This window comes from Myotis yumanensis, unplaced genomic scaffold, assembly GCF_028538775.1.
Source record: "Myotis yumanensis isolate MYYU_CA2020_CCGP unplaced genomic scaffold, mMyoYum1.0.hap1 SCAF_3, whole genome shotgun sequence".
Taxonomy (NCBI): Eukaryota; Metazoa; Chordata; class Mammalia; order Chiroptera; family Vespertilionidae; genus Myotis; species Myotis yumanensis.
In genome coordinates this window covers 39,691,583-39,719,308 of record NW_027223754.1, presented here as the reverse complement: position 1 = coordinate 39,719,308, position 27,726 = coordinate 39,691,583, and the positions used below count along the sequence as shown (strand labels likewise).

The 27,726-nt window shown below is 42.8% G+C and overlaps 1 protein-coding gene and 1 long non-coding RNA gene across 8 annotated transcripts in view; one reads left to right on the top strand and one right to left on the bottom strand.

Annotated features, from left to right (window-relative positions):
* CLYBL (citramalyl-CoA lyase) overlaps positions 1-27,726 on the top strand; it is a 231,878-nt gene that overhangs the window by 144,546 nt on the left and 59,606 nt on the right. The gene's annotated exons all lie outside the window — the stretch shown is intronic.
* LOC139006107 (uncharacterized) overlaps positions 19,392-27,726 on the bottom strand; it is a 101,751-nt gene continuing 93,416 nt past the window's right edge. The window contains exons 6-7 of the long non-coding RNA XR_011470744.1: positions 22,501-22,703; positions 19,392-19,691 (exon numbers count right to left, since the gene is read on the bottom strand). This is a non-coding gene — a long non-coding RNA (uncharacterized lncRNA). The remainder of the gene's footprint in view (positions 19,692-22,500; positions 22,704-27,726) is intronic.

Genomic DNA, 27,726 nt, shown 5'->3' with positions numbered 1-27,726 from the left:
TCCATCCATGTACTAATAAGGATAATTATGTGGATATCAGTCACATCAACACCCTGGTTTTCTGGTAGAGGCTTACATGTGAAGCGATCATGCCATGTCATGTCATGTCATATCATGTGTTTGCTTATGTTGGAGAAGAGCTGCGTGTCTCCGTGCACACACCAGGTCTGGTGGCGGCTGGGTGCCTTAGGGTCTGAGGGAGCAGTGCCTTCCTGAGCAGAGCACTGGGATCGCCATGATCCAAGAGCCATGTGAGACTTTTGTTTTAAATCCTTGTCTCCTGAAAGAGTGGAAATACTCCTGGGAACAATGTGAATGGGTCTAGAAGACATTTGTGGTTTGCCACCAAGCATGCATTTTTCCTTCCTCAGTGGTCAGTTGGCGATTTCCATTCCTGTCCATGTGGTCTGAGTGTGGCTTCAGCCCCCAGGGAGTCTGGGGTTCAGGGCTAACCCATAAGTGAATTGCACTCAACTGGCCACAGTAACTGGCTCAGTCCAATCAGAGTGAACCTCAGTCCTATTGTGGGATGAAAGGATATGTGTTTTTTTCTCAAAGGATCTCACCTGAGAAGAGGTGAGCCTGGGGCTGCTGCAGCCATGGTGCCTGGGGAGCCAGGTATGTCCAGGGTTCACCACATGGAGCCGAAAATGAAGCCTCCCCAGAGAAGATGGGGATGAGGGATAGAGAGGAACCATGCCCTGAGAGTGTTGGCTGGGGCTGATTCTAGCAGAACCTGAAGTGAAAACACTCCTGACCTGAAAACACTCACCTGAGCCCCTGAAGCCACTTTGGGCGTAAGCCAGTTGGAGGTGCTTTTCTGTCCCTGCTTCAGAAAGAACCCTAACAGATATAATCACTTTTTCAGATCCTTTCCTGAGAACAAGGTTTTGTGGGAGCAGGCCCTGTGGGAGCAGACCCTGCTCTCAGGGAGGAAGTGAGGGCAGAGGGAAGGCTGGGCTTCGTTAAAGAATAATCACCTTGGACCTCAGCCTGGCCCTGAGCTGCACTTGGCCCTGTGGGAGTGCCCCGGCCTCCTGGCCTCTCCACATCTGAGCTCAAGCTGTGAGGAACATTTAGTAAAGACCTTTAAATGCAGCCCGAATGTTTTCCCTTTTCCCCTGCCTGTTCTTATTACTTGATATTTATCAATATTTATCAAGTACTCACAATGTGTAAGTTATACATCCAAGTGCAGTTTCAACCACCAAAATAAATGAAAAAATAGAGACATCCTCATGGCAAGAATGGTACTGTTCTAAGGTATTCTTTTATTGACATTTCAGAGGACAGATTTCTTTTTAAAAAACAGACTGAATGCAACATCTGATGATTTTTGATTGGTTTGGAAAAAGCCTAACGTTTTAATTTTTTAAATATATTTTATTGATTTTTTTACAGAGAGGAAGGGAGAGGGATAGTTAGAAACATCGATCAGCCGCCTCCTGCATACCTCCTACTGGGGATGTGCCCGCGACCAAGGTACATGCCCTTGACCGGAATCGAACCTGGGACCTTTCAGTCCGCAGGCCGACGCTTTATCCACTGAGCCAAACCAGTCAGGGCAGCCTAACGTTTTAGAAAATAAGTAATAGAAAGAAATAATTCTCTATGAAGTAAAATATGCTGCTACCTTAAATAGAATGTTTCTCAGAAAAGCTAAGGAAAATTTATATGCTTTGTTTACCGAATTCTGTGTGAGTCAAGCAGCTTGTTCCTTTCCCCCTTCAGTTTGTATTTTTATTGAAACTGTCACTTTCTGCATATGCTGAAGTTTGAAATCCAAAGCTAATGGGCCTATTCATAGAAACTCCCAATAAAGGAACACAAATTATTGAAATCTACACTAATAAAAGAGAAACATGCAAATTGGTGTCACTCTGCTACGCCCACCAGCCAATCAGGATGAGTATGCAAATTAACCCAACAAAGATGGTGGTTAATTTGCATATGCAGGCGTGGAGCGAAGACTGAAGACTACTGAAGACTGAAGAGGCTTGGCTTCTCCGCTGCAGCTGGAGCACAGAAGCCAAGCCTCACTGCTGCAGCCAGACCAAAGGCCTGGGTCCCGGTTGCTGGAGGAAAACCGGTGCCGGCAGCCAGGGGAAGGAAGGCCTATTGCGTGAATCTTTGTGCAACAGTCCTCTAGTTTACTTATAATTTTAAAACCTCATTTTAACTTAGTAATTCCAAATTCTCTTCCTTGCAAACTGAACTCAAACTTTAGAGATAGCAAAATTTACCACTTGTGGTTTGAAATTCAGCACTTTGGTGCAGGGGGAGGGCAGAATCCTGTGGAAGTTCAAATAAACAATAGAATAAAAGTGAGAAAGAGGGGGAAAGGATAAGGCTTGGCTCATTCACAGACTAATCATTGTTAAGTAAGTTCCTCTTGCCAGGGATGTACATGAGTTCTCACCTGCTGCAAGGAGATATTTGCGAAATGAATGCAAGCATGTATGAGTGACTGAGCAAGTGATTTGTCTTTGGCTGGGAGGTGTCCCAAGGGACTTAAGGTCAAGGGTGAGAGTTGTGCTCTTCCCTCTGCCATCCTCCTTCCAGTCTCACCAGGAGCACCATCCCTAGGCGGCCTCCCAGAACCACTGAGATTCAGTGATCTCCTCAGTTCTGTGTTCTGCGTGTGCTACATGTACTTTCCCTTCTGTAACATGCATCGTGCCTGTCAGATTTAGGCAGTGTTTGGCTTTCATATGGCCTGGAAGCCCCATCAGGGCAGGGGTTGGTTCTGTATCCCCGTACTCAGCATTCTGCCTGCCTGTGCTGCTTTGCTGCTCTCAGTAGAGGTTGGGTGGCACAACTGTGGTGGACTCCCCTCTCCCCAACATTGAGCAATGGATATTGAGTTCAGGGAACCTATCCTGATTCAAAGGCTAAGTCTGACTCAGCCAGAGGAAGGTGATTTAATCCTCCTTACCAGCAGTCACTTTTTATAGCCACTGAGTTATCTGGAGTAGCTTGCAGAAGGTTTCCACTAACGTGGTTTTTCCTCTTAAAAGAAAACCATGGTGAATCAGTCTTTCTTTCCTGCTAGCAGTGACAAAGAGGCATATCACCACGGTTACTGCTAACGACAACCTGCCTTAGAACAAAGGCAACATTATGGGTGGCAAAGTGGGTACAGAAGCAATGGACATGATATTGTTGAACTGCTGGCTTTGCCAACCCAGAAGCTCCCCCGCTTCCCCACTAGATACTGTCATATAAATATTCCTAGTGTTCAATTGAGTCTGAATTGGATTTTACATTCTCTGCATCCTAATGTATCCAAACTGAAATGTAGAAAGCAAATGGGCTTTGATGTCAGATATATTCATTTTGATTCTTATTGGTGTGGACTTAGACCTGACTTTCTTTTATTTATACATTCACTTAAAAAAATACTCGAGGATATATTTTTATTGATTTTTAGAGAGAGATGAATGGGGAGAGAGGGGGGAGAGAGAGAGAGAGAGAGAGAGAAAGAAATGTGTATGAGAGAGAGAAACATTGATCAGTTGCCTCCCATACATGCCTTGACCAGGATCAAACCTGAAACCTAGGTATATGCCCTGACCAGAATCAAACCAGCAACCTTTGGGTGCATGGGATGATGCTCAACCAACTGAGCCACTCTGGCCAGGGCCTGATTTCTTAATATATAGAGTGGAGGAAGTAGTACTTCTACATAGGTTGATGTATGGGTTAAATTATATATTAAAATATCTACCGGCTCTGACTGGTTTGGCTCAGTGGATAGAGCGTGGGCCTGCAGACTGAAGGGTCCCAGGTTCGATTCCAATCAAGGGCATGTGCCTTGGTTGCGGGCACATCCCCAGTGGGGGATATGCAGGAGGCAGCTGATCAATGTTTCTCATTGATGTTTCTGACTCTCTGTCTCTCTCTCTTCCTCTCTGTAAGAAATCAATAAAATATATTTTAAAAAATAAAAAATAAAACATCTACCAGAATGCCTAAAACAGATTAGGTACTGGACCATTGTTATTTCTTTTTCATTTAGGAGATGTTTTCTGTATTGATCTTGGGGATCCAATGGGTTGAATTAATGAACAAGGAAATGGTTAAATCCCTACATCTTTTGCAAATGAACTGTCAGTTGGTTTACAGTCCAGCCTGGGAGTCAGACAGTCGTAGTAACGATTACAGTGGGTTCCACAGCAGCCCCAATTGGAGAACAAATCTACTAAAGGAAGGTAGGAGGATGGTCAGGTCACATCTAAAGGCCGGAGTTCAGGTCGGCCTTTGAAGCCATAGACAATAGGACAAGGAGCAATTGGAAGTGCTGCTGATGTTAATTCTGAAGAAAAGAAGAGTTGAAACCAGAAAAGATTTCAAAGAGAAGAGGGAGTGGAATTATTCTATGCTGCTTCAGAGGGCAGAATGGGCACAGAATCCATCAGCGAATACTGCCCAAGTCTGACGGGTACGATGCATGTTACAGAAGGGAAAGTAGGATATAGATTTGCACTCAACAGGAGAAAGAACTGTTGAAGAATGAGCAGTGCATGAATGGGAGAGAGCCCATCACCCAAGCAGAGCAGCCTGAGTGCCCTGTCATTGGGAAGTGTCACTGGCAGGAGCTTGGGCCATCTGGCTCCCAAGGACTCTTGCAAAGATCTGGATTTGATGTTGAACTGTGCAACTAGACACTTGTTTGGACTGTGACAGGTGGATTCAGAGGGCTTCTCTGTTGGTTTTGCTATCGCTATTGTTTTTCTGAGTTCCTCCTCTGTTGTCACCATGACCACCACCACCACCCCATCCCCCAAACTGACCTCTCACCTCTGACTGTTTTTCCACACTCCTTTGATGACCAGAGTGATCTTAAACAGGCAGATAGAGTAATGGCATTTGTGCAGCTGCAGTGCCCTATAGTTTTCTGTCTCACTTGCCACAAAAACTAGAATATTCCCATTTTTCTCATCTTTCACCTAGGCATAGCCTCTAGAAAGTACTTGGTGAGATGCCAATATAATGCTTAGTAAGCTGTTAATGCCCAGGTAAGTTGTTACTGTGACGGATGCTAATACCATATACTTTTTTTTGAATTGTGATAACATTTACCATTTTAACCATTTTTAAGTGTACCTTCAGGGACATTGTGTCCGTTCATGTTGTTATGTAACATCACCATCATCCATCTCCAGAATGCTGTCATCATCCCAAACTGAGACTCTATACCAGTGGTTCTCAACCTTCCTAATGCCGTGACCCTTTAATACAGTTCCTCATGTTGTGGTGACCCCTAATTTCATTGTTACAAATTGAACATAATTAAAGCATAGTGATTAATCACAAAACAATATGTAATTATATATGTGTTTTCCAATGGTCTTAGGTGACCCACAGGTTGAGAACCGCTGCTCTATACCCATCCTATATAATAAAGAGGTAATATGCAAATTAACCCCCATGCCCTCACAGGATGGCTGCCTACGACCAGGCCAGCAGGGGGGTTGGTTTGGGACAACCAAATGACTGAACAAGCAGGCTGCGTGGGGTGACCAGGCCAGCAGGGAGGTTAGTGAGGGACGACCAAACGACTGAACAGCAGGCTGTATGGGGCAACCAGGCCGGTGGAGGGGAAGGCCATAAGGGGCGACCAGGCCGGCGGGGGGGGGCAGTTGGGGGTGACCAGGCCAGCAGGGGGACAGTTAGGGGTGACCAGGCTGGGGATGATGCAGTTGGGGGCGATTAGGCTGGCAGGGGGATCAGTGAGGGGCGACCAGGCCAGCAGGGGGGGGCAGTAAGGGGCAATCAGACTGGCAGGAGGAGCAGTTGGGGGCAACCAGGCCAGCAGGGGGGCAGTTGGGGGGCGACCAGGCCAGCGGGGGGGGGGGGGGCAATTGGGGGTGACCAGGCCGGTGGGGGGGGCAGTAGGGGGCGACCAGGCCGGTGGGGGGGGGGCAGTTAGGGGCAACCAGGCAGGCAGGCAGATGAGCGGTTAGGAGCCAGCAGTCCAGGATTGTGAGAGGGATGTCTGACTGCCGGTTTAGGCCCGATCCCCTAAATCGGCAGTCAGACATCCCCTAAGGGGTCCCGGATTGGAGAGGGTGCAGGCTGGGCTGAGGGGACACCCCCCATCTGTGCACAAATTTCGTGCACTGGGCATCTAGTTAAATAATAACTCCCTATTCTCCTCTCCCCCAGCCCTTCAGCCCTTGCTATCTACTAGCCTCCTTTCTGTATTTGTGAATTTGGCTGTTTTAGGCACTTCATGTAAGTGGAATCATGTAGTATCTGTCCTTTTGTGACTGGCTATCTCACTTAGCATAATGTCCTCAAGTTCATACATGTTGTAACATGTATCATAATTTCCTTTCTTTTTAAGAGTGAATTAATGTATATGTATATAACACATTTTGTTTATTGATTCATCTGTTGGTGGGCATCTGTGCTGTTTCCACCTTTTGGCTATTGTGAATAATGCTGCTATGAGCATTGGTGCACAAGTATCAGTTCGAATCCCTGCTTTCACCTCTTTGGGATATATTCCCAGAAGTATAATTGCTAGATCATAGTAACCCTATGTTTAGTTTGGGGAAACTGCCATGCTGTTAATACTTTATGCTTTTTAAAAACTATATATTAACCAAGGAGAAACGAACAAATTCATTTTGATGAGAGTCAGAAAGTATGTGTCTAGATCCTATTGAACTCTAGAAGTCATAGATTAAAAAAAAAAAAAAAGTGAAAGCAACACTCGCTGAGAAAGAGAGAGGTGCAGAAGTGCAGAAGTACAGTGTGATCAGTGTTGTTCCTGCAGCCTCAGGCCAGTGGAGCTGGAAGGAAGGAAAGGTGAGGGGCACAGGGCGACCCTGATGGGTGCTTGTAGGAACTATTTCTAGGTGTTTTTGCATCCATTAACTTATTTAACCACCAAAATAGCCCAGCAGGTGCCCTTATTTTTATGGACAAGTCTTGTCAGCCACTTTCAAATTTTTATTTTTATTGCTTTAAACTGCAGCAATAAGGAATATTTTTACAATGGAAGAAATCATTCTTAATCTACAGTCCCACAATATGTCACTTCAATACTTCCCTGTTCTTTTCCAGTCTTTGTCCCTTTGCAGCCATAATCTTAATATGATTACAGTTTGATAAATTTATATTCTGCTTTTTTATTGCTACAAAATATTTTATTTTAATAGATATAAATATGCATCAAGTGGCTCCATTTCAATGCAGTTAACCATTCTGCTGCTGAATATTTAGATGGTCTCCAGTTTTTTACTACAATTTCATAGGTTAGCTATTATATAACTTTATTATAAAATTATTATATAACTTAAAATTGTTTAATTTTAACAATAAAGAGTTTCATGTATATAGCTTTTTCCTTTTTGGATTTATTTTCTTTTATTTATTGAGGTATAATTGATATACAACATTATATTTTATTATGTAATGATTTGATATTTGTATATATTACAAAATGATTACCATAATAAGTCTAGTTAATACCCATCATCTTACATAGTTCCAGAATTTTTTTCTTTTAATAAGAACTTTTAAGATCTACTCTCTTAGCAACTTTCAAATATGCAGTACAGTATAATTAACTGTAGTCACCATGCTTATGTTACATCCCATAACTACCTGTGCCTAATAGGTGACATTTATTTTAAAACTGGATGTTTGTGCCTTTTGACCTCTTCACCCATTTTGCTGACCTCCTCAACCCAGTCTGTGGCAACCAGAGCATGCACGACTCAGCACAAATATTTGATTTGGTGCAGAATCTGGTTGGGTCGAATTAAAGTATATGTAAGAATTGGGACCCAGTATACCTATGTTCGTAGCAGCGGTATTCACAACAGCCAAAAGGTAGAAGCAACTCAAGTGTCCATGATGGACGACTGGACAAACAAAATGAAGTATATCTGGAATATTATTCAGCCTTTAAAAGGAAGGAAATTTTGACACAAACAATAACATGTATGAATCTTAAGACATTATGCTAAGTGAAATGGACCAGTCACAAAAGGACAAATATTGTATGATTCTACTTATATGAGGTACCTAGAATAGTCAGATTCATAGAAACAGGAAGTAGAATGATGGTTGCTGGGTACTGGGGAAGTGTGGAATGTGGAATTCATAGTTTATGCGTATAGAGTTTCAGTTTGGAAAGATAAAAAAGTTCTGGAGATGGGTGGTAATTGCACAACAATGTAAATGTACTTAATGCCACTAAATCGTACACTTAAAAATAGTAAATTTTATGTTAGGTAACTTTCACCAGGATAAAATATTTTTTAAAAGGAAAAAAATTGGGACCCAACCAAGAATATGAATAATATGAAAAGAGATTAGTTGAAAAAAGTTAGCAGCTACTTGAGTGGAAAGATTACAGCTCAAAGCAGAGCAAAGAATTAGGTTAGATTATAGTTTAGATTCAAGAAAACCAACTCTATCTGAATGGACTTGAGGTTTTTTGTTGTTGTGGCAACAATAAGAGGGCTTACTATTCTTGAAGAAGAAGACTCACCTGGGCCTAGTGTGCTGGGCAGAGATCTGTGGCCTATCAGCAACCTCAGTTCCCAGTAATTTATAGACTTGCAAATATTGGGTAAGGTTTGGCTTGTTAGGTCAAGCATTTGAACCACTTAAAAAGAAAATGAATGTATTAAGTTCATAAATACAGATTTTAAAATTTAAGGGAATTTAATAAAGTTGTAAATGGCGCCTGCTGAGATGTGAACTTACTTAAATCTGTTCAACTTGAATTAATCTATTTTATTTATAAACTCATTCCCTGGTGCACGGATTCGTGCACATTGAAACGAAATTAATTAGAAGGTGGCCGGTGGGGCAACTGGGTGAGACAGGGCTGGACACACCCTGGAGCCAACCTCCTGCCATCCCTCCCGGGCTGCTGCACCTGGGGGGGCGCTGTGGCTTCTAAGGGCATCTGTGGAGTGAGTGGGGTCCTTCTCGCAGGTGGGGTCCCTTGGGCTGGCCTGCAGGGATCGGGCCAAAACTGGCTCTCTGATATCCTCCAAGGGGTCCCAGATTGCAAAAGGGTGGTTCTTGGGTGATGAACCCCGGCATCAGGCTCCCTCCTCTCTGGTTCCAGGGCGCATCACCCGAGAACTGCCGCTGCCAAGTCACCACAGCTCTGCAGCTCCTGCGTTGAGCATCTGCCCCCTGGTGGTCAGTGCGCATCATACCTACCGGATGGTCAGATGGTTGCTTAGGCTTTTATACATAATAAATAATAAGATTGTAGGCTAAACGCAAAGGCCTAAAGAAGATAAGATTTTTTTTAGTTGGTAATTTTAAAACCAAAGTAGCCTATTTGGTCTTTTCTGTGTGCAAAAGCTGTCGTCAGCTGTTAAAAAAAACCTCATGTTGGCCGAAGCCGGTTTGGCTCAGTGGATAGAGCGTCGGCCTGCGGACTGAAGGGTCCCAGGTTCGATTCCGGTCAAGGGCATGTGCCTGGGTTGCGGGCACATCTCCAGTGGGGGATGTGCAGGAGGCAGCTGGTCGATGTTTCTCTCTCATCGATGTTTCTGACTCTCTATCTCTCTCCCTTCCTCTCTGTAAAAAATCAATAAAATATATTTTTAAAAAAAAAAAAAACACCTCATGTTGGCAGTTCTAATCCTAGTACTTTCTGCCCCATGGCATAGTTGTTGATTTATTTATGGATTTCTTCCACTAGAACATAAGTTCCTTGAGGCCACAACCACATTTGATCTTAAGCACTTACTACAGCTCCAGACACGCAAAAGGTGTCAGCAGATGGTTCAGAGAAATGGCTTAAGGAGAAAAGGTATGCTGAATTTATCCAGGTGCTATGCTTGTTAATTTTGTACATACACATACCTCCCAGAGACCTGCTACAACTTCTGTTTTGATATCTATGTGAACATTTGCTAGATGAAACTATCTACTTATTTTGATGGATTATCATAATAAATAAATATAATTGAACAAAAAAATTAGGAACCTTATGCGGTAGTGTGTACAGGATGGGTGCCCAATCCTTATTTGTCCGGATACTCTCCCCAAAGCAAAATGTTAATGTCCTTCTGTGAATGGTGACGTCACACAGAAGAAATTCTCTGCCACACTGGGCCCACAGTCACACCTCTGACATTCAGAGGCACTGCATTAGGAGAAAGGCATCAAGATTTCGAGCTTGATAGCAAACAAAGAGAGGGCATCCAGAGCATCTCTGATACAGGAGCAAGTCTTCATGCCTGGCTTCCTCTCCTGGCACCTTTTCCCCTGGTTGGGGGGTGGGGGGGGGGGGCAGGTCTGCAGTGTAGAAAGGGACGGCTTAGGTCCTTGGCTGTCATGCTGTTAGTGATTAGCTGTTTTCAGCAATTATGCCCTTTCATCCAGGGTGTGACGGCTGGCACCTCTGGTAATGAGATGCTTTCTGGGGCTCACGTGTTTAAGGCTCTGCTGGCTTCCTCTTGGCCTTCGCTCACTGTTCTCCTTGGCAACTTCCAAGTTTACTGACATTATTACCAATGTGACATGTTCCTCTTGGCCAACACAAAGACTCAGGGAAGATATGCCAGTATGCCATCAGAGAGGGCCCTGGGAACTTTCAGAGAGAAACACGAAGCGGGATATAGGCTGCAGGAAGTGTAGGCACTGGCGCACCCATCCAGATTCTCAAGAATAACCCACGCCCGAGTTTTGCCAGCCAATGGAAATCTCCAGTCTACACTGAAGTAACATAGGACTTGTTTTCTTACATAGGAGTAGCATTGTTGGTGAGGTTGTCATACTAGCAAGATAAATGATTCACTCAGTAACTCATCAAAAGATGATTGAGGGCCCTAGCTGGTTTGGCTTAGTGAGTAAAGCATCAGCCTGAGGACTGAAGGGTCCTGGGTTCGATTCCAGTCAAGGGCACATGCTCGGGTTGCGGGCTCAATCCCCAGTGAGGGGCATGCAGGAGGCAGCCAATCAATGATTCTCTCTTACCATTGGTGTTTCTCTCTCTCTCCCTCTTTCTCTCTCTCTCTCTCCCTCCCTCCCTCCCTCTCTCCCTCCCTCCCGTCCTCCCTCTCTCTCTCCCTCCCTCCCTCCTTCCCTCCCTCCCTCCCTCCCTCCATCTCCCTTCCTCACTAAAATCAATAAAAATATTTTAAAAATAAATTTAAAAGATGTTTGAGGAACTATTGTCTGGCAGCACAAGGCTAACATGGAGGTGATAATGGTGAGCAAAGAAAATGCAGTCCCTCCACTCACAGAGCTTATGGACTGATGAGACAATCAGACATCAGTCCAATGGTCACTAAAATAAATGTGTGGTTGTGAATTGTGGTAGGTGATGGGAAGGCAAAGTACAGGGTGCCATGAGAGTATAAAACGGGACTCTGGGCTGGAGAGAAGGAGTCTCTATGGAAATGACATTTGAACCAGGATGTGAAAAGATAACCAGGAGATGACTGGGCTAAGGGTGGGGTACAGGGGCAGATGAACAGAAGAGCCTTTGGGCAGGAGGAGAAGCTTGGGCAAAGCCCAGGAGCAGCAAGAAGCCTGTGAGAAGGCCATTGAGACCAGAGTGCCCAGAACGTGGGGGTCATGCAGGATGAAGCTAGAGAGGTGGGCAGGGGCCAGGTGCTGCAGGACTAGGGACCATGGTTAGGACTGTACATCTATTCTTAGGATAATGGAAGGCCACTAAGGGTTTTAAACAGCAGATGTGTGTTTCTTACAAAATATCATTCTGGATGCAGCAGAACGAAGTGAATCTGAGCAAGGGTGGATGAGGCCGTTCACATGCTGTCACAGTGGCCAGTGAGAGGGAATGAGGGTGATGGGGACACAGAATGATGTGGGAGACAGGACTTCCCTTCTCCACACCTAGCCCACCTTGTCTGCTCCAAAAGACAGAAGTGGGTTCTTTTTCTTCAAAGACCTTTCTCTTTATAGTTTCCTAAGTAAAATCACATCCTCCTGTCTCTGTGGGGAAATACCTCAAAGGAACAGGATGAAAACTTAGGAAAGCCATGTTCCAGGTCTGAAGGAACGAAGGGGCTCCTCACAAACGTAGACCCTCCTGTGCCACTCCACACCCTTCATCCAAACCCATGAGAACCCCCAAAGTGATCCAATTTCCATCAATCCCAGAGCCAGCCAAGCAAGGCATGTTTATGGGACTCCCTCCCGGCAGCAGTCCAGAAAACAATAAAAACAGATGCAAGCGCCACTGTGGTACCGAAGCCCGCTTTGGCAACCAGGGGGTCAAGTGCCCATTATCCAGGTAAGCAGGCTCTCCCTGGGAGACCAGAAGTGCATGATGACATGCCAAGCGGAGAGGGGCTGGAAATCACTGGGGCCGCCTGGGAAAGGAGGCCTCAGCCAGGCAGTACTAATAAAACCAGACAATGCCATGGAGCTGGCGTGGCTAAGCCAGGAGCAGGGGAGGATGGGCTGGGGGAGGACGGGCCTCCCTTCCTCCAAAATCAATGTCCCTGTTAACTTGGGCAGAAGAAAATCTGACAGCTCTGGAAACCTGCCCATCTGCCGAGAAGGAGGAAGCTGAGAAGCGGTGGGAGCCCGAGAAAGCCCAGAGATGCAGGCGTGATCGGTTGCCCATTGGGGACCTGGTGGCAAGCCCACTCTGCTCTGCTTTTACCAAAACCCAGGAGGACAGGTGCTGCTGCCAGTCCCCAACACCACCTCCCCAGCTGCCTTATAACGTGCCTGCCCGCTGGTGATCTCAGCTGGATCTGTTTTAGAAAAAATCCAAGTAACAAACGGCAGTCAGCGTCTGAACTCAAGCTCCCTGAGGTCTGTGCAGTTTGGAGCCATTTCGTTTTGTTATCTGGGATCGAACTGAGAGGCAAGTGCAATAACTGAAATTTACAGAGAAACAGAAGTCTTGCCAAGGAAACTCTAGTGAAAAACCACCCATTTCTTGATCAAGTGATGCAGTCTGACTGGCCCAGGATACTTATTTAAGGCCACTTGTGTGAAGACAGTAGTATGAATCCACAGTCTATGTTTTCAAAACCCAAAGAGCTCTGAAGACCAAAAGTTTTATCATAAGCTTTCAGCAAACTCATTCGGCAGCAAAATTGGACCTAAACCAACGTGAGACAGTTTGTAGACTCCTATTTCCTTAGCACAATTAGTCCTATACTTTGCCCCAAGTTTCTAGGGGGAGGTCATATAAAATAGACTGTATAGGTACCATTTTACTTTTCTAGAGTCCAAAACACTCTTCATGTCTAATAAAGGATTGTAAACTTGTATTGTTTTGGATTTGAGGACTTGTAGTCCAGTAGACAAATAGGAAGTTCAAGGGCAGACTAAATAGAGCCCTTGACACTATAAATATTTCATTGACACATAGATGTTTGGGGTTGATGGAATTGCAGAAGTCTGAGTTCAGATTTCAATGGAGACAGCATGTGGTGAAAAAAGCATGAGTTTGGGAGTCAAAAGGTGCCTGGACAAGATTTTTTCTCCTCCCTGGATCTCATCCATAAAATGAAAGATTTGGACGAGATGATCCCTAAGGACACCTCCTGTTTTCAGAATCGATAATCCTGTGAACTGCTTACAGGAGGCATAAGGGACCGGGTACCCAGAAGTTCAGAAAAGTCCTCAGCGTGGCAAAAGCAAGAACATAGCTGCATGTTTTGTCCATTAGTAGCCATGAAAATAACACAAGCTGGTCAACTAGGATTTGGCAAATTATGCCACCATTTATGGAGCTATTCCTGGATCCTCCGCGGCTGGATGATCAATCTGCCCAGGACCCTGATGGAAACAGCCCTGGCAGTGAGCGAGGCTGAGGAGGATCCCTGTCGTGCCGAGGCTGTGACATTGCATTCTGCTGAAATCAATTTGGCTCCGTTTCATGCGTACCTAGCAGATTTACCAGATTGTGAAAATGAATGTTTTCTGTGCGCGTGGCTGATTTTTGCATGCATCTGTTCACTCATCTAAACCTTAGTTACATGCTGCTAGGAGAATGAAAGGGTATAATTTTTTCTTTTTGAAGCAGGAGTGGTAGAGGCACCATGATTTCTGCTTTACAATTCTGCACCAAAATGGTGAACCACTTTTCTTCTTATTGTCTCAGAAAAAAAAAAAAAAAGAAGAAGAAGAAGGAGCAATACGGCCGTATTTTCTTTTGGATTTGCAAATGGCCCTGCCCTTAATGGGAGTCCAGTGCCCTAGAATATGGTTATCAGAATATAAATATGCAGTGGAATGTGAACATGAGTATTTAACTATATCATTTTCATGTGACATTAATAAGCCCTTGCTAGCTTGTCACGTTTTCATTTTAGATGACAGTGCTCCCTTCTGATGTCAGTGGTCAAGTGCAAGAACAGTAATACTAGTATTTACTTAGTACTTTGCATGTCTGGGATGCTTTTATTACCATTAATTAGTAACCCTCAAATAATTTCTGCTCCGTAGCTGCAACAGTCCTCAGTGTCCATGACACACTATGCTCTAGTGACTATTAGATAGGATGGACTTTGGAATCAGTCAAGCGCAATTTGTGCTCTGACTTACTGTGTATCTAGTCCATTCAAGCCTCTGTGTCCTCATCTGCAAAAGGCGGGGAGAGAAAGAGAGCGGGTGTGAGGATTCAATCAGAATGTGCACTTAACAACATAACCTAGTGCCTGCCATAGGGCAAGCGCTCACTCTACCTTACCTGTAAACTGACGGCCACTTTGCGTTCTCCAAGTCCTCCGCCTCTGGGCATGACATCACAGACAATAAACTACTTAAAATAGAGAAATTGTCCACCACCTCTCCAAATTCCTTCTCCCCTTCTTTCTCAAACTGCTAGAACCTCTGCATTCCTGACTTTATTTTGCAGAGAAATCTGGCGTTCTTTGTCCATTCCCACCTCACCCTGAGGGCTATCTTCCCACTAGGCAAATGGCCCAACCAGTTTCTTTTTTTAATGAAACAGAAATCATTCTTTCTACCCTTAGCCTAACTACATTAAAGGTGATTAAATTTATATTTTTCAAAAGGGTTTTCTGAACAAAACAAAACAAGCAAAAAACTCACTAGTACAGTGTTTGCCAGAGAGAAAGGGGGGTATAGGTGCAATTATCCATACTTCCATAGTTTCTGAATTACAGTCAAGCAACATGACGTAATTATGTCCATAATGATTACCTCGGTATTTACTAAGTACCTAAATGTTCAAGGCATGGCACTGGCTAGTCTTGGCAAGGGAGAGAGAGAAATATAAAATAGCAATTTTACTTTTCTCATTGTCCAATTTAAGCTCTGGCTGCATCTTAGATATTTGACATAAACAACACTCACCTCACTCCACCAAGGACCAATGAGATTTGGTGACTGATTCTGACTTGGATGGATTTGTTCACTAAATGAGAACATTTGACATAAAAAATGCCAAACTTGGGACGGATATCTGTTTTCCAGGAAGCTGGAGCCTTCCCCAAAATAATATCTTATATGTGTTTAAGATGTTTTTGCTTGCTTGAAAATGCCTCTCGATTACTGCGTCCTTACTTTAGTTGGTCACCACCACAGTGGAATGGACCTGAAAAGTTGGGCAAGGGCCTAGTAAAACAGGCCTCAAAGAATACAAATATACCAACCCTTTTTAGTGCCTTCTGGCTGGGATTCATGGGGGGGTCTTAATGTGTGCTACACATAGGATTTGATTGTCTTCTTACCCATCAATAATGGGATAATGACTAAGCAAAGATGTGCATGACACCAGAAATATAAGGGTCATGTAATGATGTTGGTATTTGCTCATTCTTTCCCAGCCAAGTCAGCTCTTAGCCAAATTCTCTTGTTTTAGAACCTTGGATTTATCCCTGGTAACTATTTTCTTCCCAGAGATGATTTTCATTGTGAACATAACGTGTTTCCTAAAAGGAATCAGATTATGTATTAGGAGTCCTTAGATGTAGAACAGCTGTTTTCTGTTTAGATTTCATAACATAAAGATAAAAATAAGTCCTTATCTTTAATGTATGTGTATGTGTACATGCGTATGTGTGTGAGAGAGAATGAGAGTTGAAAATGTAAGTAAGCACTGATCTAAGAAAGGAAGGCCTGGGATTCCGTTCTTGCCCTACCTCTGATTAGATGTGAGAATTTGTGTGGAAGGGATCAGCCAGCTCTTCACCAAAACCCACTTCCACTTCTTCCTGGCACACAGCTGATATTTCCCAGCCTCCTTTGCAGTTATGTATTGCCTTGAGATTAAGTTTTGACCCACAGAATGTGGGTGGAAGTGACTCATGCTACTTCCAGACCTCACCCATAAAAACTCTTCACTCTCCTCCATGTTCTTCCTCCTTGTTCATTGTTCATAGCCAGAGAGAGACCTTGGAAGTTGTGAGTTAAAGATGACAGAGCCACTGGCTGCCTGGGTCCATGAAGACTCCGTGGAGTAAAAGGCACAGCCCCTGCCATTCCACCTACCACAGAGTAGATCCAACATGGACAAGAAAGGAGCTGCTATTGTGTGAAGCCTCTATGATTGTGGTGTCTGTTACGGCAGCTCACATCGCTGTAGCTAAAAAGTGAAGTCCTTCCTCGGTTTCTATAACTGTGCAGTAGGATTTGCTTTTTGCAGAGCTCCACTTAAACCCCTTGAGATTGAAATGCGATGTGTGTAAAAATGCTTTCCTTACCCCATGGTTCAGTCTAGCCTTTTCCCATGCATTTTTACTTGTAGTTTAAGTATAATTTTATATTTAGCTCTCTTCACTTGACACCACAAGCATTTTTCCACATTGCCACAGTCTTCATAATTATAAATGTTAATGACTGCTTACTATTCCATCAAGCTGATATACCGTAATTGTCTAAAACAAGTGTGAAGAGGCTGCTATTACACCCTGCTTTGAGAAAAGTCAACTTATCAAACCTGTTAAATCCAGCGTAGGGGGGTTTACTCTTCCTAAAGTTAAAGGAATTTTTCTCATCCAAAGAGTTTTCCACAAGGGACTTTTAAATACTAAGCTCCCCTTGTGTTTCTTTGGTATAATTTAAATTATAAAAATGTAATACTCCCTCAGCTACCTACTATATAAGGCAAAGTATTTGTACTATATATGTATACTTTGATGTTTGCATTTGGTGGCCACTGGCTGCAGAGAATCCCAGCTTCTCTAAAGCAGGTCTGACCCAGGTGATCTTTTCTGAGTGCCCACCTCCTCCACTTGCAATAGCCTAACCGGCAGAGGATCATGCGGGGGCAGGGTTGAAGATATTGCATTTACGTGTGCTCACACTTATATTTGCACCCATTGTTTTTGCACATGCCCATATTTTTAAAATCTTGTCTTAACTGCAAAATCAACACTATAACATGACAGTAGAATAATAGAAACGGGAAACATCACCCCGAAACATATCACAGTAAGGGATGTGCTGCTTCAGTATTCTTTGTTCACCTTGCTGTGTGCATACAGAAGGAACACCTACTTGTATTTGTCTGGATACAGTTTTATTTCCCCCTTTGACCATGTAACCCTCTGCAGGATCATTGCCACCTTACTTCATACTCTCAGTATTAGAACAAAAGTCCCCACTATCTAAACTCTCATCATGGAGTAATCACTATAACAACTTATAGAAACTTTTAACCCAGATTTCACCATCTGGATCAAAATTCCAACATGGGTTTGCAAGTGTGTGCTGGCAAAAACATTGAGGTTTCACATAGATTGGGGTTAGTGGATTGGAGGGTGTTCAGCTGGTCTTCTGGGGGGATTGCAATGCATGCTACTTAAGTGTGTGCATTATTACTAATGTCCACCTCATGCTATTAAGTCTTGTAAGAAAGGTTCCTTAGCATTCTGTTTCATTATTTATGGACATTACCACACATGTTTAATATGGCATAGAATGAAAACGTAAGTTGTACCCACTATTATACAGTATCTTATACTACAAAAAAACGCACTGTAAAAAACACATGTACTATATAAAATACTACTATACAGTATCATGTACTGTAAAAAAACATATTCATGTCTTTTTGTAGCTTGATAGCTCTTCTTTTTATCTCTGAATAACATTCCATTTTATGAATGTACCAGTTAGTTTATCCACTTACCTATTGAATGTGCTTTATTTTCTATATATTGCTATTGCTCTATAATTGAGTCCCAAACTCTCCAACAGAGCTGTAAAGTGTCTTTAAATACATCAAATAACCATAAGTTTTTTCTTCTTTTTTTCTAACGTCACCATCCACACTGTTCTAGTCTGTGCTGGCTGCCCACTAAACGGTTATCTGGTAGCTTTCCTCCCTATTATATTGGGAAGTCCTTTGGCCTGATTTCTGAGTTGGATCTTCATTTTTCTGAACCTCGTGTATTTTTATTTCTTGCTTTATTCCCTCGTTTTAATGGAGTACATCCTCTAGTAACTTCCTCAGAAAGGATACCAGGGAGATAATTTTTAAAAAGATTTAGAATGTCTGCAAGTCTTTATTGTATCCTCATAGTTCAGACTTTTCTAGACTTGAATTCCAAGAAGAAAACGAGTTGGCTTACTGGTGGCTTAGTAAGAGAATGCTATTAAGAGATTCCTGAATGGTTAGCATTCTATTAATTCTTATATCTTTGTCTAATTTTTCTTTTCTGCTAGCTTGAAAGCCTTCTGACTAACAGCCCTCCCCACCTAATCTTTTCGTAAAATAGCTTGAATTGGCCACACTTCATTAACTAAGCATTAGTAACAATCTCGGTGCAGAAATCTATATGACAGCATAAGAATGGTTGTGTTCATTTATTAATATTTCCTTCTCCACTTTTAAGTTGAAGCAAGTACAGAATAATTAGACAGGGACCATTGCTGCCAAATAAAACAGTTAATAGTTGGAAAGGTATGTTTTAATGAAGATTGTTTATAAACACACCTCTTGCTGCCAAGATCTGAAAGTCTAATTAATTAGCATCACCCCAGCTTCCCCCTTCCTCTTCTATAACCTGCTTTCATCTTCCTTCATTTATACACATCCACATGAGCATGCGCCTTACTCTCTTTTCCTCTTTAACTCAGTCTGCACAAGTTTGTACACAAAAATCGGCTTCCCTTCTAGCTGTTTTGTCTCTGTACTCCATCAAAAAATATTTTCTGCATCTCTAATTTCATCAAGACATGCCTCAATGAGAATGTCAAAACCACTGAGCAGAAGTGTTTAATCCAAAGTTGGCTCTGCCAGTGAGGATCAGCTGAGAACATGACCTCAACTTTTTTCTTAATTATTTGTTAGGACGTGAGGCTTCACTTTGCGGACGAGATTCACATCCTGCTTCTCATCCCAGGCTCTTTATTGTGCGCAGACGCCCACTGACTTCCAATAGTGCTCCCTGCACCAGGAAGGACAGATGGAGAGGGAAAGATACCTGGTCATATGTGGGAACACTGCCTTCAGTGAAGGTTTTCCATAAGCAGAGAGTAATTTCATGATTTATTGAAACAGTCAGATTCTGGCCACGCTTACATATCTCTGTAAACTAGGGGTTGAGAGTTGAACTGGTCACCAACAACAAGGCCTGGAGAAGTCTAGGCAGCTCCAGGTAGAGCTAAAGAGAGCAGATCGCTGTCCCAGTCTCTGCTCAGCAATCGGATGGCTGTGTGATATCAGGAAAGTCTGTTAACCTCTCTGAGCCTTTGCACTATCATCTGTAAAATGGGGAGAAACCATTGACCTCCCAAGGTTTCTGCAAGGAGAAAAATAAAATAAACGTATGTGAAAACACTTTATAAATGATAAAGTACCATGTAAATGTTACTTATTATTATCTGACCTTAGAGATAAGAACCCAAATGGTACATTTTTATTCCAAAGGTGTGGTTTCCCCCACCCCCGTTGATGTAGAGTCTTAAAATGTAGGCTGTTTTGTCATTTAAAGTATTCTAGAACTACAAAAATTATGAAAGGAAAGACTCAGAGTATAATTAGCAGGGAAGGAAGCTTGTTTTTCTCTGTGATGATAACACTCGTGACTTGCGGGCCCAAGATAATACATTCATTATCTCATTTCATATCTCAGTATGCCCACATGTTGAGAGCATATGCTGCTCTAAGAGCACAGTGAGTGACTGAGAAGGATGGTGATGAAGAGCAAGTGTCAGGATCTGGTCAGGTGGGCAGCACAGGCAACTATTCACGTACTGACTGTAGTTGGAGCACCTGCATCAGAGACACTGGTGGAACCAGAATGAATACCATACAGCAGGTGGGTTTCCTTCCCTTCACTTTAGCCTGTTTGCCAGTCCCCTTTGCTGGTGCACCGGCTCAGGGTCTGCAACCCTCTTCCAAGAAATATCTCGGAAAAGGCTATATATAGAGCTACCAATCACTAGTGTATCATGTCTCATTTGATGGGGTGTGGCTTCTCCCTTCCAAAAGAGAGAAGGCTGAATCTTCATGGACGGAAGACATTTCTTATTTTTTCAGTTTAGAAAAAAGCTACTGTGATGAACTACTTTATGGGTCAACTTGGCTAAGCTATAGTACCCAGTTATGTAGTACCCAGTTAATCAAACACTAACCTATATGTTGCTGGGAAAATATTTTGTAGATGTGGTTAATATCTACATAAAGTTGACTTTATGTAAATTAGATTACCCTGGATAATGTAGGTGGGCCTCATCCAATCAGTTGCAGGCCTTAAGAGCAAAAACTGACATTTCCTGGAAAAAAAATTCTGCCTCAGGACTACATCGACTCCAGCTCACCAGCTTGGCTTGTAGATTTTGAATTCCTTAAAGTAAACCTCTCTTTCTTTCTTTCTTTCTTTCTTTCTTTCTTTCTTTCTTTCTTTCTTTCCTTCTTTCTTTCTTTTTTCTTTCTTTCTTTCATCTATCTATCTATCTATCTATCTATCTATCTATCTATCTATCTTTTGGTCCTGTTTCTCTGGAGAGCCCTGACCAATAGCTTTTCTCTATTCATGGTTTACCTTTTTCTTTGGCTGTATTATAACCCAATTTTCAGCAGTCCAGGGTACAAATTTTTTTTCCAAGAAAAATCAACTAATCATGTAAATTAATTCCAAATTATAATCCAATTCTGATCTTCTTAAAATCTAAACTTTGCCCTTGCTGGTGTGGCTCAGTTGATTGAACATCATCCCATACACTGAAAGTTCGCTGGTTCAATTCCTAAAAGAGCACATGCCCAAGTTGCAGGCTTGATCCCTGGTCCCAGGGTGTGCGGAAAGCAGTAGATTGATGTTTCTCTCTCATATTTCTCTCTCTCTCTCTCTCTCTCTCTCTCTCTCTCAAAACAAAAACAAAAACACAAAAAAACACACAAATAAAAACATAAAAAATCTACTAAACTTTGATATAAGTGACATACATTTTTTAAAGTCCTTATCAATTTTACCTCATCAAAAGTTTAAAACATCTGCATTCTAATCCACCTGCCTTGGTTGTTAGAACTCTGCAGTCTCTAATTATCCCCCTAGATGGTCTCCTTATGTGAACACGTGTCAAATAATAAGGAACCTCAATGTACCAACAAGGCAGCAGCTGTCCTAGGGTGCTGAGGCAGAGGAACTCAAGTTATAAGTTTTATATTTAAATGAATTAATCATTCCTTTGACACTAAACTTGAAAGGTGGTGATCTCATAATTCAAGGTTTCCAGGATCACCTAGGAGTGAGAAACTCATCCCTGTTTAAGTAGTTACTTTTATTTGCAAGACGAGTCCTGGAATCCTTTACATACATTCTAGTCACTTGAACTCCCAGAATCACAAATGTTAGGAGCCTCCCCTCTGGCCATTTCTGGGAAGACTGGTCAGGGTGTGGGTTCCATGAATCATTTATTACAGACTTCATTTTTAACCAGTTCCCAGGGGGTTACGTGTGAGCCTTTGCGTTTGTCCGTGACTGCGTCATATGTACACATATCGATCGCCCTCTCTAATTCCCAGACCTGGTGCCCTGCCCTTCTATCTGACTGGGGTGAAGCAGCATGGAGGCCCCATGCTGGCCCCTGAGGGGCGGGGAAAGAACCTGGTGCCGTTGAGCAGATCTCCCCTAATGGTAACCCTCCAGTGAATCAGTGGCCTCCAAGAGACCATGAGTGTGGCCTTGTTGATGAGGAATGTAGTCATAGTCACACAAAAAAGTCCCCAGTCTCTGTCTTAGGCCCATTATCCCTGCTACACAAAAAAAAACTGGACAGGACCTCCTGTTAGGCGCCTGTCAGCCCTCGTCACTAATCAGTCCAGGGGCAACTCGGAATGACTGGCGGCACTCACTTCCACCCCCCACCAGCCCACTGCCCGCTCTCAGCCCCTGCCACCTGGGGAGCCCCACACCAGGCCAGGGCAATCAGACTTGGCTTCTGCATGGTTGTGCAGAGCTTGCCATCAGCCAAGCTCCTAAAATATTTATACAGGCAGGGCTCAGCCTCTTTTTCTACCAACAGAAGCCACCAGATGTTTTTGGGGGTTTGTTCATCCCAGATAGCAAACCTACCAGCGGTGGCTCACCTGGCAGGGATCTCACTTACCAAAGGAGCCAAAAAGTTGGCCATGGTCACAATCTGTGCATTGGAGTAAGTATCCGTCAGAAAATCACATCGTTTCTCTCCCTTTTATTCAGAGATTGGATTCATGTGTGCAGAGGGGAAGGCCAAAATGCTGGACCTGGTGGGCGCCTGTCTCAGGACTCCGTGCCAGCACGTTGCAGGGTCGGGGAGCACAGTATATATACCTATTTCCAAAGATAGCATGACATGTCACCATAGAGCTTTTGTGGATACCTGTTCCGTTTGGAACTCTTAGAAAACTAGATGACAAGAAAATCGATAAAAGGGAGCGAGGCGGGAAGATCCAGTTTCAGCAAAGATGGATGGGGTACTTGAGCCTCAATTAGCAGTTGTTCCCCAATATGTTAGCAAACACACCTTAGACACAAGTTTTCTGAGAGAACACAGTGATAAAAGCCTGAGGGTTAGGTGAATTTTTCCATGATAGTGACAGCTATCTCCACAGAAGCACCTCAATTTGTCTCAAAACTGAAGGTTTCACTAGCTTGCGCCTCTCATCAACTTGGTTTTACAAGGATGGGAATTATTTTAAGTACTCTAAAATGGTATCATTTCCTATGGCAAATTATTTGGGTGTATTTTGAAGCTAATTAAAAAGGAACTGACCTATTTTGTAAAGAGCAGCATTTCTACATTTTAAAAATCAGATGTTCTCAGTGGGGAGCAAGGTTTTATCTTTGTCAGTGTTGGCTGTTGCTAAGTGCATCCCAGATTGAAAATCTAAATGAAGTAACTACAACGAAAGGCATGGGGGAAGTTTATGTTGGAAAAGCAGGAGGGAAACACATATACATATATAATACAGAGACAATTTGTGAATTTAGAAAGCCTTTTCATGTCATGTTTTTCTCTCTATCTTGCTAGTTCCTCATTATTTCACTGTGAGCATTGCAAACATGGAGGGCTGCAAAGGTGCCAAGCTCCATGATGGTGTCCAAAAATTGGCTTTGTACATATGCTAAATTAGAGATTGGCTGGCAGAATCAGTTCACAGATCCTGGATTGGCAAGGATTTCTCATGAAAGAAGACAGGGCTGCAAGCCCGTGGGACTCACACTCCAGCCAGCAGCAGTGCAACATGCTCCATCCAACAAGCCAAAACCCATCTTAAAATAAATTCTGAATCTGCATCAGGCATCGGGTCCAGCCCAGGTGAAATACTACCCAGAAGTCTAGTCCCCTTTCCTGTTTCCTGAGGAAGGATTGTGTTGAATCTTGTGTGGGCCAGAGCTTTGAGATTGTTTTACCAAAAGATCCAGGCCATTTCATCAAAAGACCCAGGTCATTGGCATCCTGCATGGACTAGGCTGCTCCAGTGTTGAAGGAGGAAGGGAAGGGAAGAATCCTACAGACAAAAACCTTTCTGTTTTTATCTTCCTGGGAAGTAGGCAAATTGTGCGATGGTTCTGATATAAGAAGAATTAATGCAGTGAAGAAACATATTAGACAGCCGGAGCAGAGAAGTCTATGCCAAAAGGATCCGCCATATGGGTCTTTTTCACTCACTGTATCAACTAGAAAATGCCTCTCATTTACAAGTAGCTAGTTGATGGCTTTACTGTCCCTGAGAGGTATACTTTATTCTGTGGAGTTTAATGATGAGTTTAATAATTTTAAAAAACAGCTTTTTGTGTTGTTATGGTTGGCCTTGGGTTCCTGATTCTCTAGTTAAGCACTAGAGAGAAGTAAGGGGGCTTATTTTCTAGACCAAGAAGTGCTTTTGACTCAAATGATGACATCTGACAAGATAAGGAATACTTCTAAGTGGAGATGGTAACGCCAGTTGCTTTAGCTTTCCTCTAAGGCAGTGACTTTCACCTTTTTCATCTCATGGCACACATAAACTAGCTATTAAACATTTGCGGCACACCAAAAAATATTTTTTTGCCAGTCTGACAAAAAAAGTATAATTTTGATTCATTTACATCAGACGGCTATTGTTGTGTTGACTGTTGTCATTTTTTACTTGAGAATCTAAGGGAAAAGAGGTCAGTGCTCCTGACTGCATAGAGTCTTGCATCTTTCAGGTACTGTCATCATTCACCTACCTGAATGTGCAAGCTCTGTGAGAGCAGCGGCCCTACTTGCCCACAGCACACTAAATAGCATGGAATATTCCATTGGGTTGTGTTTTTTTAGTTATGGCTGCTATAACAAATACCATAGACTGGGTGGCTTAAACAGCAAACATTTATTTCTCACAGTTCTGGGGGCTGAGAAATCCACGATCGAGGAGCAGGATGGTGTGGTTCCTGGTAAGAACTCACTTCTTGGATCATTGATGGCTACCTTTGTGCTATGCCCTCATATGGCAGAGAGAAAGATCATATCTCTTGTATCTATTCTGATAAGGGCCCTAATCCCACTCAAGGGCTCCAACCTTATGACCTGATTACCTTCTAAAGGCTTCACCCCTATATACCATCACCTTGAGGGTTAGAGCTTCAACATATGAGTTTTGGGGAGGCACAAACATTCAGTCCATAGAAGGTTGGTTATCTCACTGCATGACACCAATGAGGCCAATATCTTAAGAGTAATTCATGTAGGAGCAAGCTCTGCAACACATTCTGTATTATGTGTGATAATGTGAAAAGTGCTTAAATAGGTGTCAGGAGACTTGAGTTCTAGTCTATTCACTATTATGTTTAGTGACCTTCAGTAATTTGTTGATCTCTTTGGGAATTTTATCTCCTTGTTTCTAAAATGACTAAGTAATTGCTGAGCTTTTTCTTCAGCCCTAAAATTGCATGATTTTATGATTCCAAACCTTAGCCAACCATCTAAAAATGCATTCTCTGGATGATGAAAAATATTGACTAGGCCTACATGGAAAAGCCAGATTTCTTGGTAGAAAGAATTACTCCAAGCACACGGCCTAAAGACAATGACTCAGAAGCACCACCTTCCTCTTTTCCTTAACAGTTGCTCTTGTGGTGGAGGTGAGAGGCAAAAAGGGAGAGAATAGGCGCTGATGCATGGAATGAATGGGGAGACAGAATATGGCTCTAAACCACACTGTGCTCTATCATGTAGTATTTAGAGAGGGAAGAATGGAAAAGGGAGAACTCACCTTTATTAAAACTATATTCTATTAGTTCTTTTAAGGAACCATTCAATCCCCTAGTCACGGAATATGCTTCCTGTATTGGATTGAATGGTGGCTTTTCAAAAGATATGACCACGTCCCAATCCCTGGAACCTGTTCTAGTAAATGCAACCTTATTTAGAAAAGGGGTCTTACAGGTGTAGCTAGGATGTTAAGATGAGATCATCCTGGATCCTCCAGGTGGGCCCTAAGACCAATGACAAGTGTCCTTATAAGAGATGCTCAGAGGTGAAGGTCACATGGAGACAGAGTCAGAGGGTAGAGTAATGCAGCCACAGGGAATGCTGACAGCCAGCAGAAGCTGGGGGAGGCAAGGAAAGATTCTCTAGGGAGGGAGCACAGCCCTGCAGACAACTTGATATTAAATTTCTGGTCTTCAGAGCTGTGAGAGAATAAATCACTGTTGCTTTAAGCAGCCAAGTTTGTGGGAATTGGTTATGGCAGCCCTAGAACACTTAACTTAAGATGAGTAAATTTAAAAAGATGGACATCATTCATCAAGAACTCCAGTATCTTTTTTCATATTAACATCACGGAACACTTGACATAGAACATTAATAATATTATTAAATAGCAATCTTAGATCTCTTCTGAAATAAACATGTTTTTGCCTGCATAATAGCTGTCTATAAATACCACCTCCTGAATGAACCGCTGTTTTCTTAAGACTGGTTTGTAGAAGGAAACACCCCACTGCCAGAGAAAGGGGCACCATTTTTATATTTCTCCTTCCCTGACTTTGTTTTGGTAACTTTGTTTCTGTACCAGATCCACACTGTTCATTAACTTCTCCATTTTAGGGTATTTCAGCTTCATAGAGCAATAGTAGCAATAATATTCTGCTGTTTTATTACACGTTTATCCGTCGACTATCTGTTCTTTTGGCCAGATTTTGTTGGCCTTATCTCAGCTCTGTCTCAATACATCTTTTAGTGACTGTTTTCCCACATATCAAATTAAGAATTTGTTAATCAATTTACTAGTTCACATTTGAAGATGAACAGCTTATAATGTTTGTGACAATATTGGATTTCTTTATTTCCAAATGAGTGATTTTTATTATTTTTAATTTTTTAATTAATATACTTTTATTGAAGCCATGGCTGGTTTTACTCAGTGGATAGAGCGTCAGCCTGGAGGCTGAAGAGTCCCGGGTTAGACTCCAGTCAAGGGCATATGTGCAGGTTGTGGGCTCGATCCCCAGTAGGGGGTGTGCAGAAGGCAGCCAATCAATGATTCTCTCATCATTGATGTTTCAATCTCTCCCTCTCCCTTCCTCTCTAAAATCAATAAAGTACATATTTAAAATATGTATTTTAAGCAGAAATAAAATAGTTTATTATAGGCTACTGGGTAACTCACAGACCCAGATGCAATGAGGGTTTCACAGACAGAGTACCAGCTTGGGTGCCAACACGTGAGTTCTGCCTCACCTCAACTGCTGTCTAGCTGTTCGATCTCTGGATAAGTTATGTCTTATAACCTGCATGTTCTTCAGGCAAACATGGTGAATAAAACCTGCCTTGTCTAGCCCTAACCAGTTTGGCTCAGTGGCTAGAGCTTCGGCCTACGGACTGAAGGGTCCCAGGTTCGATTCCGGTCAAGGGCATGTACTTTGGTTGTGGGCACATCCCCAGTAGGGAGTGTGCAGGAGGCAGCTGATCGATGTTTCTCTCTCATCGATGTTTCTTTCTCATCGATGTTTCTCTCATCGATGTTTCTAACTCTCTATCCCTCTCCCTTCCTCTCTGTTAAAAAATCAATAAAATATGTTAAAAAAAAAAAAACAACAACTGCCTTGTCTACATCTCAGAACTGCTGTGAGGGCAAATGAGAGTAAACCCTTTAAAAAGTTTAAAAAAGAACCGTATACATGTGTATCATCATTATCAAGTGATTTAGGATATTTGAGCACATATATTTCACTCCAAAGCCATATTATTCAGCATTGGGATGCCATTGGGGTCCCACTGGTCCTCTCCATTACCTAATTGTGCATCACGAAGCATTAAATTGCCCATGGCAATGGTCTGAACGGAAAGCCTGGTAATTTCAGCAGTTGTGTTTGCTAAGCTTGT